Genomic DNA, 17,306 nt, shown 5'->3' with positions numbered 1-17,306 from the left:
CTCAGCTCTAAGAAAGAACTACAGGCAGCCAAGGAATGCTAAGAAGGGAAATAGTCTTCCCTGGGGACCAGTACAGCAGTGACTTATTCTACACCAAAGGCTCAGCCCTGAGAGCATCCACACAAGGAACACTGGTCAGGTTCCCAGCGCTTCAGAGTTCTCTCTTCCCTCACCACCATGGCCACTGTGTTTCTCTAGTTTACAGTGATACCCAATATCGTTCAGAAGAACTCTGAAAGACAAAGCCAGCCACCAAGTGCCAGCTACTCCAAATGAAATGAATCCCCAGTTGAAAAACAAACGAAGTCCAAAGGAAATAGCACATAAAAGCCTGAGGTTTACCGATCAGAAAGATTTGTCTAGAGTAGATTCTATCTAAAAGAAAGTCAAACTGATTTTTCATTTTACTGTTTCTCCAACACACACACACACACACACACACACACACACACACACACACACACACACACACACAGAGCTGATGTTGACACATAAAAACAGGGAAATGTCCCTGGAGTAAAATGACTCCAACAGCTGCTGAAAATTTCTATCTTTGTTCTTCATGAGCTCACTGTGAGGGGCATACACCCCAAAATGTGTCTCAGTCCCATTTTGGCTGCTATTTTGCTGTCAACCCTGGGGATCACAATGGGTCCCCATGTCAAGTCTGCCTACCTGTCCCCAGAGAAGAATTTGAGTGCAGAGCAGTCAAAGGGGCTGTTAGAATGTCTCCGGTCAAGAGCCTCCTTCATGTTTTTCTCAGGCTGTCTGCAGCCTCCTTCTTGCTCTCCCTTTTCTGACCTCTGTCCAGCCTGAATCCTTGTGGCTGTCAGGTACAATCTTCTGAGCTCTATTAACTTAGTAGGCTACCAGAAGTATCAATCAGAAAGCTAAGAGTGTCATTCCATAGTGCCTGAGGGCTACAACCCAGGCTGCCCTGCTCTGCTGCAGCTGCAACCAAGCAATGTGTTTAAACTGTCTTCATTCATGATACTTTGTTTTCTTAATATAAAATCTTCATAAAATTGCTACCTAGTTAGAACATGGTAGTTAGGAAAACATGTGCATGTGGGCTGTGATCACTCATATTTCACTCTGAATAAGCAGTGTTTTTGTTCAGTTGAGATGAGAGCTTTTTCCTGTCTCATTACATGCTAACCATGCACAAACACACACAAACACACACACACACACACACACACACACACACACGCACGCACGCACGTACACACACACACCACCATCACCATCACCAGCAATGACCCTCATCTTATCCCTAGTACACCAGCCTTGTATTCTATGAACACCATCTGCAAGCAGAGACAACAGAAATATTTCAATATATTAGCAAATATGGATTGAACATGTGAATGAACTCTTTGAAAACCACTTTTAGAATAAACTCCCCAATAATGCTTTTATTGTAAAAAAAATTGCTCAGCATGATATTTAGCACACCTGCATCCACAGCACTTTGGGCATGAAGGCAGGGGATGGACACTTAAGGTCTGGCCAATTCATAATGACAGTGGCATCAAATTTTCAAAGTAAAGTATCTAAATTATATGAAGTTTAGTACTGTCTTAGTTACTGTTCTATTGCTGTGAAGAGACGACATGACTGAGACAACTTAAAACGAGAAGAATTCAATTTTTGTTTTAAAAGGGGCTTAGTCCATGCTGATCATGGTAGGGAACATGGCCACAGGCAGAGGGAACAGGCCACAGGTTGTGTTGAGCTACAGTGAGACCTTATATCTGACCCATAAATTGCAGGCAGAAAGAGAGTAAGACTGGGCTTGGCTTGGATTTTGAAACCTCAAGGCTACACACAAGGCTACACATCTAAGTCCTCAAAGGAGTCTACTAACTGGGGACCAAATACTCAAATATGTGATCCTGTGGTGGTGTTCTCATTCTAATCACCATAACTGGCCCATAAAAATTTTTTACAATATAATATATTGCATTGTCACATTTCTAGATCCCAGCAGCTCTTTATCTCTGACAGCCCTCATAGTTTATTCTAGGAGGAGAAGTAAACAGCCTGTCTGTATTTGTAAGGAAAACTCTCTAGGAATCCTGACATCAGGAGAATGACAAGAGCCTAGGGACTTAGTGACCTCAGACATCTAAAGGCTAAGGCCTATGGGATGGGAAAATGCACCTGAGGAGGCTTTCATTTACACCTCTCTCACATCCTCTGGATTTCTCAGCTCCCTATACTGCAAGGTGAAGTTTCTCCACTCCCCTACTAATGCTTTAAAGTAGGCTTCCTAGGTTCTCTAAGTGTTCCAGACTCCCTGTCCACTTGGATCCCTCCACACTCTCTCTGGAGTTAAATGAGTCTGTGGTCCCCAGGAATGATCTTTTTGTCCTTATCATATCTGAGACTTCCCATAGTTGTGCCCTTTGACTCATAAATAGGTTCCATGAACATAGATTTGCTTCCCTTCCTATACCTTCTGTCCTTGTCACTATTCCTCTATACCAACACTGGTCTCCTTTCTCCTCTGTTGAGTTTTTCAAGTCATACAGACACCTTTCCATCTCTGGCACAAATAAAATTTCAGCTCTGAGTCAGGTGACTCCCCATGGCAGTTGCCCCCCATTATACAATACTTCAGGTTTGAGTATACCAGTAGGCTGTGAATTTAAGAAGACAGAAGACTCTTGTCTCCCTTACTCTTTTCCACTTCCTTAACACAATAGGCCACATAATGAATTCTGTTGTGACAGCATCTACCCTCAGTATTGATTAGACAATGTTACTCAGTGACTTGAAAATGGTAACTTTGACACCAATTTTGAGACCTAGATACAAGGTAGTAGTACATGGTGAAGCACTTTATGTTACACCCACTTTCTAGCTTCAAAATCACCTCTCCCTTTGCCAGTATTGCAAGTGTTTTAAGTTCAGTCACTCTGGAAAACCTTCCCTAAACAATCTTCATTCAATAGAGGATGCTTCCTTCCGATTTGACCCTGCCAGCTTCTTCCTCCCTCCTCCCTGGTACTCCCCTCCCTCAGGCACCACTCTACCTAATGCTCCAACTCTCTCCAGAAGAACTTCCCTCCCTAGTGTATTGCATTGGTCCTAGCCCTTTCCCTCTTTTCCCTAATGGACTCCACACTAACCCACCTAATCACTTTTAGAGATAAAGCAAGAAATTGAACTTTTCTCTGAAAAAATCTTCCCTCTCCCTACCTTAAATGCCTCCGCCTACCCCCTACTTTCCATCTCCAGGTTTGTTCCCTTCATCTATATGCTCAAAATTAAACTAAGATTCTTCCTGCTCAGCTTCCCTGCTTAGAGGAGTCAGGAAGAGGGGGCATTATTAAAGTTCAATTTCCAGTTTCCTCTCTGATACTGCCCAAGCAGAAAAATGGGAAGGCTCCTTTTCTGCTGATCCTACTCAGTATGTATGGAATTCAAACAGATCACCCACTCCTTTGATCTAACTCTCTAAGACATCTGCCTCTTTCACCAAGATTGGATTCAGCCACATCATTAGTAATTCACTCCACACCTAGGGTCCCAACCACCTCTCAAGGGGGAATGAGGGAACCCCCTCTACTGGCTCTAAGTGGAGCTATCAACCAGAATCCCCTCATTTACTAAGTATGTCCTATGCCTTAATTTATCTGATTGGGGTAAAAACAGAACTTCTCTCAAGGCAGAAAATTAAGATACAGGTGATGACCCAGAGAGCTGGTTAAAATCCAGCAGCTTGCATGAGCCACCTTGCAGTGTCTCTCCATAAGTATGTAAGTCTAGACTTACTTAATTTTAGAGTTTTGACAGCAGCATATAAATATGTGTTGTATTCTCCAATATTACCCCAGATGTTAGGAAAAGGCTAAAATTAGAGGATGGAGCTTTAGTGTCACAAAAGTATCTTAATCAACTTGCCTTCAAGGTCTTTAATAATGACAGGAAGAGACTAAACAACATAAATGGCAAAGAGATCAGGTCAAATTCCATTCAGCAGCAACTGCTCCACCGGGCAGTCAGAAAAGGTCTCCTCATCCTCACAGGATGCCTGCGGGTCCTCGCTCAAGCGTGGTTGAGAGGGACATTGCACAAGAGCTTTTCTGAATTCCTAGGATCCACTGGAATGCTGGCCAGGATATGAGGATGAGGAACATTAGACATGGAGCTGTCCTCCAGAGTCTAGGCCTCTCAGTACTGGTCACTGACAACTGAAGATGCATAAATTCAGAAATCTCAGCTCTGGTGACCATTGTGGATCATTAGTACTGAGCCCAGAGTACAAATATGGATCTGATTTAGACTTCAGAAATACCTGTTTAGCTTTAATTGAACATATGGGCATCTTTGGCCCCCATTACAGATCAAATTTATGGGGTTGATGACATTGCTCCCAAGTCCCTAAAAGCCTAGCATCAATATCAAATGTCATCCAAAAGATTTATAAGGCTCTCAACAAAACCTGGAGGCTCCATAACCTCTGTAGCCAATGGCAGTCACCATGGCCATCAGGAAAGGTTGAAACGATAAATGCCATTATAAAAAGTCATGCTAAATGGTACAAACTCAAATCAGTTGAATTAATCTTTTGCATATTCCTCTAATGACAATTCATTCAATATGCCATGCCCAATACAGTCATGAGTTACAGTTTCCCCTTCTTTTTTTTTCTTTTTTTCCCTCCCTCCCTCTTTCCCTCCCTTTTACCCTCTCTGCCCTCTCACCTGCACTCTAACCACCCTCACCTCCCATCCCCCACCCCAATTCCATATGTAGGGGAATGCCATCCAGTTGGGGTCATGTAGATCTGACAGGTCATGTGAAGTAGGGACTAGGGCTTCTCACCTATCTCTAGGTTAAGGCAGTTATCCCTCCATGGGGGATGTGTTTGCAAGGACGTTTTGTGCACCAGGGATACATCCTGGCTCCATTGTCTGAGGTCCCTTAGACTGCTAAGTCCTTCTGGCTGAGACCCATATTCAGGGGGTCCTGAGTCAGTCCCATGCTGGCTTCCCAGCTATCAGTCTGGTGGCCCGTTAGCTCCTCCTTGTTTAGGTAAGCTGTCTCTATGTGTTTCTGCTGCCTGGTCTTGTCCTCTCCATCTGCATCTGGCTTCTACTTTGACTCAGTGTTTATGTATGGGTGTTTGCTCCTGTTTCCAAACAGACATTAGTTGAGGACTCCATGGATAAGTTAGTTGTTGATCTCACTCTCCGGGAAGGGCATTTATGGTAGCCTCGCCACGGAAGCTCAAATTGTTAGTTGGCAGCAGTCTTGTAGTTCTCTTGACCTTTCTTTGTGTTCAATTTTATCTTCAAACCAGTATTGGCTCCCTCTTTTATGTTCTCTCTCTCTCTCTCTCTCTCTCTCTCTCTCTTTCTCTCTCTCTCTCTCTCTCTCTCTTGTCTTCTATTCCTAACTGGGCTCAATCTTTCTGGTCGCACATGTTTTCCTTTCCTCCCTCTCGTTTTCTCCTACTTCATTCAGGATGATTTCTTCAAGTGCCATACACTTGCCTGCGAATTTCAAGATACCATTATTTTTTTCTGCAGAGTAGTATTCCATTGTGTAGATGTGCCACATCTTCATTAACCATTCTTCAATTGGTTGCTTCCAGGTTCTTGCTATTACAAATAGTGCTGCTATGAACATAGTTGAACAGATGTCTTTGTTGCATGGATGTGGATCATTCATTTGGGTATATGTCTAAGAGGGGGATTGCCGGGTCCTGTGGTAAACTAATTCCCAATTTCCTGAGGAACCGCCATACTGATCTCCAAAATGGCTGTATGAGTTTGCACTCCCACCAGCAGTGGAGGAGTGTTCCCTTTCTCCACATCCTCTCCAACATGAGTCATCATTGGTGTTTGTAATTTTTAGCCATTCTGGCAGGAGTAAGATGGTATCTCAAAGTTGTTTTGATTTGCATTTCCCTGACATCTAAGGATGTGGAGCACTTTCTTAAGTGTCTTTCAGCCTTTTTGATTTCCTCTATTGAGAATTCTTTCTTCAGTTCTGTACCCCATTTTTTAATAGGGTTATTTGGTGTTTTGTTGACTAGTTTCTTGAGTTTTTTGTATATTTTGGAGATTAGCCCTTTGTCAGATATAGGATTAGTGAAAATCTTTTCCCAGTCTGTGAGCTGCTGTTTGGTCTTGTTGACGGTGTCCTTTGCCTTACAGAAGCTTCTAAGTTTGAAGAGGTCCCATTTATTAATTGTTTCTCTCAGTGTCTGTGCCCCTGGAGTTATGTTCAGGAAGCAGTCTCCTATACCAATTTGTTCAAGGGTACCTCCTACTTTCTCTTCTAAGAGGTTCAATGTGGCTGGATTGATGTTGAGGTCTTTGATCCATTTGGACTTGAGTTTTGTGCATGGCGACAGACATGGGTCTATCTGCAGTCTTCTACACACCCTCATCCAATTGTGCCAGCACCATTTATTGAAGATGTTGTCCTCGCCCCATTGTATAATTTTAGCTGTTTTGTCAAAAGTCAGGTGTTCATAGGTGTGTGGGTTAATGTCAGAATTTTCAATTCGATTCCATTGGTCTACCTGTCTATTTTTGTGCCAATACCAGACTCTTTTCAGAACTATAGCTCTGTAGTAGAGCTTAAAGTCAGGGATGGTGATGCCTCCTGAAGTTCTTTTATTGTATAGGGTTGTTTTGGCTATCCTGGGTCTTTTGTTTTTCTGTATAAAGTTGATTATTATCCTTTCAAGGTCAGTGAAGAATTGTGCTGAGATTTTGATGATTGCATTGATCTGTAGATTGCTTTTGGCAAGATTGCCATTTTTTCTATGTTTATTCTACCTATCCAAGAGCATTGGAGATCTTTCCATTTTCTGGTATCTTTAATTTCTTCTTTTAGAGCCACAAAGTTCTTATTATATAGGTCTTTTACCTGTTTGTTAAGCATTACACCAAGATACTTTATGTTGCTTGTGGCTATTGTAAAGGGTGATGTTTCTCTGATTTCTTTGTCGTCTGAAAAAAGTAGGGCTACTGATTTTTTTGAGTTTATCTTGTATCCTGCTAGTTTGCTGAAGGTGTTTATCAGCTGTAGGAGTTCCCTGGTAGAGTTTATTGGGTCGCTTATGTAAACTATCATATCATCTGCAAATAGTGAGAGTTTGACTTCTTCCTTTCCAATTTGTATCCCCTTGATCTCCTTTTGTTGTTTTATTGTTCTAGCTAGAACTTCAAGTACAGTATTGAAGAGATATGGAGAGGGCATCCTTGTCTTGTTCCTGATTTTAGAGGAATCGCCTTAAGCTTCTCTCCATTCAGTTTGATGTTGTCAGTTGTTTTGCTGTATATTGCTCTTATTATGTTTAGGTATGTTCCTGTTATCCCTGACCTCTCCAATACCTTTATCATGAAAGGGTGTTGAGTTTTGTCAAAGGCTTTTTCCACATCTAGGGAGATAATCATATGGTTTTTCTTTTTCTGTTTGTTTATATGGTGGATCACGTTGATAGATTTTCGTATGTTAAACCATCCCTGAATTCCAGGGATGAAGCCTACTTGGTCATGGTGAATGATTTCTCTGATGTATTCTTGAATTTGGTTTGCCAGTATTTTATTGAGTATTTTTGCATCGATGTTCATCAGGGATATTGGTCTGTAGTTTTCTTTCTTAGTTGTGTCTTTGTGAGGCTTGGGTACCAAGGTTATTGTGGCCTCATAAAAAGAGTTTGGCAATGAACCTTCTGTTTCTATCTTGTGGAACAGTTTGAGGAGTAGTGGTATTGGTTCTTCCTTGAATGTCTGGTAGAGTTCTGCACTGAATCCATCTGGCCCTGGACTTTTTTTGGTTTGAAGGCTTTCGATGACTGCTTTTCTTTCATTGCGGGCTATAGGTCTATTTAAGTTATTTGTCTATTCTTGATTTAATTTTGGTAAGTGATAGTTATCCAGAAATTTGTCCATTTCCTTTGAATTTTCAATTTTTGTGGAATACAGATTTTCAAAGTATGACCTGAAAATTGTTGTTATGTTCCTCTTTTCGTTTCTGATTTTGTTAATTTGCATGTTCTCTCTCTGCGTTTTCATTTTTTTGGATAAAGGTTTGTCTATCTTGTTGATTTTCTCAAAACACCAACTCTTCGTTGCATTGATTTTTTTGTATTGTTTTCCTGGTTTCTATTTTGTTGATTTCAACCCTCAAGTTGATTATTACCTGGTGTCTACTCCTACGGGGTGAGTTCGCTTCTCTCTGTTCTAAGACTTTCAGTTGCGCTGTTAATTCTCTTATGTGACTGTCCTCTGTTTTCTTCATATGGGCACTTAGTGCAATGCACTTCCCTCGTAGCACTGCTTTCAAGGTGTCCCATAAGTTCGGGTATGTTGTGTCCTTATTCTCGTTGGATATTAGAAAGTCCTTAATTTCTTTCTTTATTTCTTCTTTGACCCAGGTGTGGTGCAATTGCACATTGTTCAGTTTCCATGAGTTTGCAGGTTTTCTGCTATTTGTGTTGTTGTTGAATTCCAATTTTAAAGCATGGTGGTCCGATAAGATACAGGGGACTATTCCTATTCTCTTGTATCTGTTGAGGTTTGTTATGCCACCTAGTATGTGGTTGATTTTAGAGAAGGTTCTATGTGGAGCAGAGAAGAAGGTATATTCTTTTGTCTTTGGATGGAATGTTCTATAGATGTCTGTTAACCCCAGTTGAGACATAACTTCTGTTAATTCTTTTGTTTCTTTGTTGAGTTTCTGATTTGTGGTCCTGTCTAGTGTTGAGAGTGGTTGTATTGAAATCTCCCACTATAAGTGTGTGAGGTTTTATATGAGTTTTGAGTTTTAGCATTGTTTCTTTTACGAATGTGGGTGACTTTATATTAGGGGCATAGATGTTCAGAACTGAGACTTTGTGTTGATGGATTTCTCCTGTGATGAATATGAAATGACCGTCTTCATCTCTTTTGACTAGTTTTGGTTTGAAGTCTAGCTTGTTAGATATTAGGATAGCTATGCCTGCTTGCTTCTTATTTCCATTTGATTGGAAAATCTTTTCCCAACCCTTTACTCTGAGGTAATGTCTATCTTTGAAGCTTAGATGTGTTTCTTGTATGCAGCAGAAGGATGGATTCTGTCTTCATATACATTGTGTTAGCCTGTGTCTTTTTATAGGTAAGTTAAGACCATTAATGTTGAGGGTGCGTAAGGACCATTGATTGCTGATGCTTGTTTGTTTTAGGTTTGTTGTTGGCAGTGGTATTGTGAATATATTAGTTCTGCTTTACTCTTGGTTTCTGGTGTAGTTGGATTATCTGTTGCCTACATTTTTGTGGGCGTAGTTACCTTCCTTGGGTTGGAGTTTTCCTTCTAATACTTTCTGTAGGGCTGGATTTATAGATACATATTGGGAAAACCTGGATTTGTCATTAAACATCTTGTTTTCTCCATCTATAGTGATTGAGAGTTTTGCTGGATATAGTAGCCTAGGCTGGCATATGTGTTCTCTTAATATTTTTAGAACATATATCCGGGACCTTCTGGCCTTGAGGGTTTCCATGGAGAAGTCAGGTGTAATTTTGATAGTCTGCCTTTATATGTTACCTGTCCTTTTTCCTTTGCTGCTCTTAATATTCTTTCTTTATTCTGTATGCTAGGTGTTTTGATTATTATATGTCAAGGGGTCTTTTTTCTTTGGTCCAGCCTATTTGGGGTTCGGTATGCTTCTTGTACTTTCATGGGCATGTCCTTCTTCAGATTGGGAAAGTTTTCCTAGATGATTTTGTTGAATATGTTTTTGGCACCTTTGAGCTGGGCTTCCTCACCTTTGTCTATGCCTATTATTCTTAGGTTTGGCCTTTTCACGGTGTCCCACATTTCCTGGATGTTTTTTGTTAAGGATTTGTTGGATTTATGATTTTCTTTGGTCGATGAATCTATTTCTTCTAGTTTATCTTCTGCACCTGAGATTCTCTCTTCCATCTCCTGAATTCTGTTGGTTATGCTTGTGTCTGTAGTTCCCGATTTTTTGCCCAGGTTTTCTATTTCCAGCATTCCTTCTGTTTGTGTTGCCTTTATTTTCTCTATTTCAATTTTCACTTCTTGAACTGTTTCCTTCACCTGCTTAATTGTTTTTTCTTGGCCTTCTGCACTTTCCTTTGTTCATTTCTTCCACTTTTTTGTTTGTTTTTTCCTCCATTTCTTTAAGGGATTTTCTCACATCTTCTTTGAGAGCCTCTACCATTTTTATGATGGTAATTTTTAAGTCATTCCCTTCTGCTTCCTCTGCTTTGTTGTTGTGTTCCATTCTAGTTGGTGTAGATTCCCTAGATTCTGGTGGTTTCATGCTTGTCTTTCTGTTGTTAGGTGTTTTCTTGTATTGTCGTCTTCCCATAGCTTCTTCCAGTAGGTATTGTTGGGGTCTCCCCTTCTCTCTTTGGTACTTCCCCAGTGGGCTTATGTGGGTCAGAGATTCAATAACTATAGCTCTGGGTGGTCCAAGCTCTATAGGAGGTCTTTCCACCCACAGGGACCCAGGGATGGGGTCAGGGCTGAGGATCCAGTAGAAGATGCCACTAGCCAATGGCTCTAGCCAATGGCTGGCAGAAGAGGACAAAAGCTAAGCTGCAGGATAGTCTGATCTCTGGAAACTGGCACTCTGGCCAATAGCTCTGGCCAATAGCTGGTGGAAGAGGACAAGGGCTGAGCTGGAACTTAAGAAGGTTTTGCAGGGTAGTGGGATCTCACTGGAAACTGGAGCTCTCCAGCTGAGACCTCTTTCTTTGGCAGAGGCCAGGATTTGGGGGTCAAGGACCTTGCCCGCAGGAACTCAGAGTGGACCCGCAGAGATAGGCGGATCTTTGGGAGGGGCCCAGGACTCCAGCAGAGGACTGGAGGTGGGGTCAGAGACCAAGCAGGTGGAAATTACGGGTGGTCCCGCGTGGATAGGCAGGTCTCCTTCGCGTGGATAGGCAGGTCTCCTTTGTTCAGAGTTGCTCTGAGGTGTCTCTGAAGCAGGGTGGACTGTTGGCTCCACCCTCTGTCCCAGTGCTTAACCAGAGTGGCAGGACAGTGGGTAAGGTAGGGCACAGGGTGTGGGGGGCAGGCTCATGGGTGGGATGGGTGGGGATGTATCAGAGCTCCAAGGGTGCTCTCCATGGGGACAGGACACAGGAGCAGCAGGATCAGGGGCCAACCCAGGGAGTTCGGGGTGGGGGGTTGTAGGGGAGAGGCAGCCCCGATTGGGCCCAGACTCACCTCTGGACAATAGGTGGTGGAAGAGGACAAAGGCTGAGCTGAAACTTGGGAAGGTTTTGCAGGATAGTCGGCTCTTACTGGAAACTGGGACTCTCCAGCTGAGGCCTCTTTCTTTAGCAGAGGCCCTGATTTGGGAGTCAAGGCACAGTTTCCCCTTCTTTGGGGAAACTTTCCTCCCAATCTTTAGCCCATTGCATTCCTGCCCTCTCCACTTATTAGACAATTCATGTGACACACTACTGAGAAACTTCAACCAAAGCCTTTTTCTGGCCCACTATCTCTCTGTATCTACCATTGTCTAATGTCTGTGGCTGTGGCCATGCTAGCTCCTTCTCCCATTCCCAGTGCTGCTATATTATGAGTTCCTAGATCTTCAATTCTTTTTTCCAGGTTAAAGCCAGTTATTGTACCATGAGGACATACTCTTTTGCTAAAACTCGATGGGAGGTCAACCCTTGGCTATGTCCTAGAAGAAGGACTCTGAGAGAGAGCCACCTTTCAACTTCTGTGGATTACTGGGAAAATTCCAAATCCTATTGAAAAGGGAACCTGCCAGGTTTTCTGGCAGGTAGGGCTGTGGCAGGGCCTGTCCAGCCTGTCTTTCCTGGGGCTGAGCAAGATCGAGAGTGTAGATGACCCAGACCCCCCCTCCTAGTCACTGGAGAGAACCACACTGAGTCAGGAGCCCTGTGAAAGCAGGAGCTCATTTTATTGTAACAGGCATGAGCTTATATAACATTGAGAAAGAGGGTGGGGGACCTCAGGATGGGATGAAGTGTAAGGACCAATAATATTTCACCATGTTAGCAGTAGCTGGGCAGAGGCAGTTTTGCTGAGTCACTCCTATGCAGAAGTGATAGGCCAAAGACAGTAGCCAACTCTAGCCAGGCTCAGGAAGTTCCACTGGGCCCTTTTAGGCTCAACAGGAACCTAGTAAGATGGCTTCCTGCCTCCGTATCAGAAGGAAAAATAATTCTTTTCTGTAGTCCTCACTGGTATATTTTACTAGCCGCCAGTGCTTGGAGTTAACACTGATGGTGGCCTTGAATTTTTAACTGAATATTCGTTCCAGGCATCTTAAGAATTTAAGCCCAAACAATATTGAGAAGTCTATAATTACCACCTTTTCTAACACCATGGGTCTTTCCTTGACCTAGTTCCTCCTTATTTCACTTTGCTTGTGTCATGCTGAAGAGGCTTTTACTTCCAGTCACCTAGAGCATTCTCTAAACCTCACTAACCAATTACTCCATGGCTCTAACACTGAAATAGCAAATAATTTCTGGCTGCATCTTTCATCATGCATGACTATCCTAGCTTTTGGACTAATTGGACAGATTCACAGGTATCACTCAAGATCCCAAACCAAAATTGACTTTTTTTTTTTTTGTTTTTCGAGACATGGTTTCTCTGTATTGTTTTGGAGCTTGTCCTGGAACTAGCTCTGTAGGCTGGCCTCGAACTCACAGAGATTCGCCTGCTTTCTGCCTCCTGAGTGCTGGGATTAAAGGTGTGCACCACCAACACCTGGCTTGGACTTGTTCTTGCTGATAGGACTTCCAAACTGTATGACACATACATCCAGACCATATATTAAAGATCTTCAAGTTCTTGAATAGTTAGGTGTCTAGTGTCAGACCCCTCCATTACCATGCATACTTTCTTTATGGACCAAGCCTCCCTTTGCTTTGCTGTACAGCAACCTATAGAAGTTTTCCAGCAGGACAGTTACACGATTCATTGTGTAACCTCACTAACACCACAAAGCCCATCTCTGATTTCCTCTCTCATTGGTTGACCACTCTGTCACACCTGCTTGCAAATGGAAAATCTCCTCTCCCAGCTGCTGCCTTTCTCAAGTTCATATCCACTTCTCTGCCCAAAGACTTAGATCCTATGAGCATCACTGGGGATACCAAAGTTCCCCCATCAGCCTTTTCCTGGGACTCCCAACTATAGGAGACTCCATACAATCTGTAAAAAAGACACTTCCCTGCCTCTTCCTTGCATCATCTGAATATACAAATACTTTCTTTTATTTTAACCCTTACCCTGCTGTCACACCTCTTACAGGAGATACTTTAGCTGGCTCTCTTGGTCTGGGAAGAGGAACCGATTTCTTTTTAATGTAATGGCCTTTCTATTTGAACAGTAGGACCTTATGCTCCAGGCCACCTTAACCTATCTCTGTCTCGCCATCAACTGGACTGGGACTTGTACACTAACATATTTACCAAATGTAGCTGTCACTCCTAACAGCCAAGGATTTCCTGCCACTTTAGGGGCATACAGACATGCACACGCATGGGCAAGCATACACACACTCACACACACCATTCTCCCCCCCTTCCCCCGATCGTGGTCATGGGAATACCAACATGTACTAGCACGGGAGTCATAGTCCTCAGCACTTCTGTGACTTACTACCACTTTTTATCTTGTGATACACTGGAAAGGGTTGATGAAATTTTGCAAGGCCTTCTCAAAATTCAAGATCAGATTCCTTGGCAGTGGTCACTCCACCAAACCGGAGAGTCTTAGATCTTTTGACAGTGGAAACAAGAGGACTTTGCCCTTTTTATAAGAGCTAAGGAATGCTGCTTCCTTGTGAGCTAGTCCTACCTGGTTAGATACACAGCACAGTCATAGGCTCACAGTTCTTCAAGAATCAGACAAGAGGTGTCAAGTAATGGAGCTGATGGTATTAAAAAGTTCCAAGGATTTCTTGTCTTACACCTGTGATTACCCTTCTAATAAGCCTCTTGACCTCATATCCACAAGCCCATCCCTAATCTGCTTGTTGAGCTAGTTCACCCAGATCATTGTCCAGTGCGCTACTCAGACACAATCTCTCTTTCTCTTGTTTCCTATTATTTTAAATTTTCTTATTTTACATATTTATAACAGTTCCCTCTCCCTTCTTCCCATGCCCCCCACCTCCCATCCCATTCCCCACCCCCACTCCACAAGGAGGGTGGTGCCTTCCAGGAGGGATCAACAAAATCTGTCAAGTCATTTGGAGTAGGGACTAGGCCCTCCCTCCTGCCTCTAGGTTAGGGGAGTATCCCTCCATGGGGTATGTGCTCCCACAGTCCTTTCACGCACCAGGGATACATCCTGGTTCCACTGTCAGAGGTCCTTTAGACTGCCTAGACCTTCTGAGACCCATGTTCAGGGATTGTGAGTCAGTCCAATGCTGGTTTCTCAGCTATCAGTCTGGGGGCCCATTAGCTCCCTCTTGTTTAGGTCAGCTGTCTCTGTGGGGTTCTATAGCCTGGTCTTGTCCCCATTTTCTTATCACTCCTCCCTCTCTGTATCTGAATTCCAGTGGATGTCTGCCTCTGTTTCCATCAGCTACTAGATGAGGGCTCTATAATGGTGGATAAGTTAGTAATCAATCTCTATGAGGGAAGGGTATTTAAGGTAGTCTTTGTACTGTTGCTCAGATTGTTAGTTGGGGTCATTCTTGTAGGTATCTGGACATTTCTCTAGAGTCAGTTTTCTCTACAAATCTATAATGGCTCTTTTTTATGCTCTCTCTCTCTCTCTCTCTCTCTCTCTCTCTCTCTGCTCTTGACTATTCCGGCCCTGATTCTATCTTCCTAGTCCCACATGCTCTCCTCTACTCCCGTCTCTTTCTTCTAGCTTCTTCTCCATTCACTGCCCCCTCCCTCACTCCCAATATACTCAGGAGATCTTGTTCCTTTTCCCTTCTGTGAGGGACCCTGTATGAATCTCTTAGATTCCTCCTTGTATCCTAGTTTCTCTTGTGGTGTGATTATAGGCTGGTGATCCTTTGCTCTCTGTCTAAAATGCTCTCTGTCTAAAGCCTCATTCAGGATGGTTTCTTCAAGTTCCATCCATTTGCCTATAAATTTCAAGATTCTATTGTTTTTTTTTTTTTTTTTTTTTTTTTTTTTTTTTTTGCCACAGAGTAGTATTCCATTGTGTAAATGTGCAATATCTTCTTTATCCGTTCTTCAGTTGAGGGGCATCTAGGTTGCTTCCAGGTTCTTGATATTACAAATAATGCTGCTATGAACTTAGTCTTTGTTGCATGGATGTGGATCATTTGGGTATATGCCTAAGAGTGGGATTGCCTGGTCCTTTGGTAGACTGATTCCCATTTTTCTGAGGATATGCCATACTGATCTCCAAAATGGCTGAACAAGTTTGCACTTCCACCAGCAGTGGGGGAGTGTTCCCCTTTCTCCACATCCTCTCCAGCATAAGTTGTCATTGGTGTTTCTAATTTTAGCCATTCTGTCAGCAGTAAGATGTTATCTCAGAGTTATTTTGATTTGCATTTCCCTGATGGCTAAAGATGTTGAGCACTTTCTTAAGTGTCTCTCAGCCTTTTTGATTTCCTCTATTAAGAATTCTTTCTTCAGTTCTATGCCCCATTTTTTAATAGGGTTATTTGGTGTTTTGTTGACTAGTTTCTTGAGTTCTTTTTATATTTTGGATATCAGCCCTCTGTCAGATGTAGGGGTGGTGAACATCTTTTCCCTGTCTGTGGGCTGCCATATGGTCTTGTCCACTGTGTCCTTTGCCTTACAGAAGCTTCTCAGTTTGAGGAGGTCCCATTTATTAATTGTTGATCTCAGTGTTTGTGATACTGGTGTTATGTTCAGGAAGTGGTCTCCTGTACCAATTTTTTCAAGGGTACCTCCCACTTTCTCTTCTAAGAGGTTCAGTGTGGCTGGATTTATGTTGAGGTCTTTGATCCATTTGGACTTAAGTTTTGTGCATGGCAATAGACATGTGTCTATCTGCAGTCTTCTACACACCATCATCCAGTTGTGCCAGCACCATTTGTTGAGGAGGCTTTCCTCCTTCCATTGCATTCTTTTAGATGTTTTATCAAAAATCAGGAGTTCGTAGCTTTGTGGGTTAATATCAGGATTTTTTATTTGATTCAATTAGTCTACTTGTCTATTTTTGTGCTCTGAGTGGTGTTTAATGGGCCATACTAGGATCTTTGAAGACAGTAGTACTGTGAACTATAAGGATTTTGAGACCCAGCTCAAGAATTTTCAGGGAGGTTTCTTGCCACAAGCTAGAGATTATTCTTATGATACTGTCAAAAATTGTGACTGCTTTCTGCCCATGTCCAGCACACTGTCATTCTAGTGAAGAGGCAGTCTACAGAACTGGGAAAAATATTTACTGGTTATATGACCAAAAGTTCATCTATAATATATAAAGAACTCAAAAAACTCAATATTAAGAAAAATGGCCCAATGGAAAAAAAATGAGGCATGAAACTAAATAGAGAATTCTCAAAAGATGAAATGCAAATGGCTGAGAAACATCTTTTTAATGTTCATCATTGATTTAATGTTCATCATTAGGGAAATGCAAGATAAAACTTCTTTGTAACTTAATCTTACTCTAGTCTGAATGGCTGAGCTCCAGGTAATCAAATGCAGGCTTGCATATAGGAAAAGAGAAATATTTAATTACTGCTTGTGGGAATGCAAATCTGGGATAGCCACTGTGGAAACTGGAGTGGAAGTTCCTCAAAAAGTGAGAAATGGGTCTACCACATTATCCAGTCATATCACTCTTGGTCATATATACCCAACTGTAGATAGGTACTTGCTCACCCAAATCCACTGCTATTCTATTCACAATAGTCAAGAAACTGATAGTCTAGATGTCTATCAATTAATGAATGGATAATGAAAGTATAGTATATCTACATAGTGAAATATTATTCAGCTCTTTCTATTTTTATTATTTAAAAAGTTGCAAATAAATAAATAAAAGCATAACAGATAAAAAACGAACCAAACCCATAGCCTATAGAACTCATTGAACTTCTATACAATTAGAATTAAGAACAGAAACAGAGGGGCTTCACACCAATTTTTGTAAAAACCACTCCCCCTCCAAAATCAGAATATAACAAAAACCAAATAAGGAAAAGATAGCCAAAATAAAACCAAAAGAAATGCATATAGACACAGGACCACATACATTTGTACACACAGGAGTCTTATAGAAACTCCAAACTGGAAACCATAATATATACACAAAAGACCTGTAGTACATAATAATAATAATAATAATAATAATAATAACAATAGTAATGA

The sequence above is a fragment of the Phodopus roborovskii genome, unplaced genomic scaffold, assembly GCF_943737965.1.
Source record: "Phodopus roborovskii unplaced genomic scaffold, PHOROB, whole genome shotgun sequence".
In the NCBI taxonomy this organism is placed as follows: Eukaryota; Metazoa; Chordata; class Mammalia; order Rodentia; family Cricetidae; genus Phodopus; species Phodopus roborovskii.
Note: the sequence above shows the minus strand (reverse complement) of the source record.